This window comes from Mus caroli, chromosome 8, assembly GCF_900094665.2.
Source record: "Mus caroli chromosome 8, CAROLI_EIJ_v1.1, whole genome shotgun sequence".
In the NCBI taxonomy this organism is placed as follows: domain Eukaryota; kingdom Metazoa; phylum Chordata; class Mammalia; order Rodentia; family Muridae; genus Mus; species Mus caroli.
In genome coordinates this window covers 49,651,542-49,652,173 of record NC_034577.1, presented here as the reverse complement: position 1 = coordinate 49,652,173, position 632 = coordinate 49,651,542, and positions in this window count along the sequence as shown.

Below are 632 nucleotides of genomic sequence, written 5' to 3'. Positions count from 1 at the left end.
TAGACAGATGCTCACCTGTAGACAGATGCTCGCCCATAGATAGATACTCTCAGCCCTAACCAGAGAAGCTTCTCTTTCTAGGGAATGGTGCTAAGTGCAGAAATTCATGGCTGCACAGAGTGCTTAGAATAAGTGACTGAGGAATGCTCATTTCTAAACACAACATTCAACCAGTTCTTCTGAGGCCCAAAGAACAATTTAGCAGAAGGGGCAGAGAGAATGCAACAGCCATAGGATAAGAAAGACTGCTAACTATCCATTTCTAGGCATGGCACAGCCATTACAATCATAAACTCAGCGAAGCTTCCGATGCTTGCATGGGGTACACATATAAACAGCCTATCAACACTTGGGCATGAATGGAAAAGGGCTCACTGGTCTAGAGTCCCCAGTTTCTAGCTGTCCGGTGAGCCTCAGGGTCCTGCAGAGATGAAACTCAGATCCTGTTTTGCACCAAAATTATCTCATCAACTGTGTTGTCTCCTTAGATCTTTTTTCACAGGCTTTGTTGTTACTAAATCTGGATTCTCAACTTTGAAAGCCAAAATGAGATTAAACTATGGGATATATGCAAGTTCATGCCCAGTGTCTATAACTACATAGCCTCTGTAAAGCAGTCATGTTCCTACTCC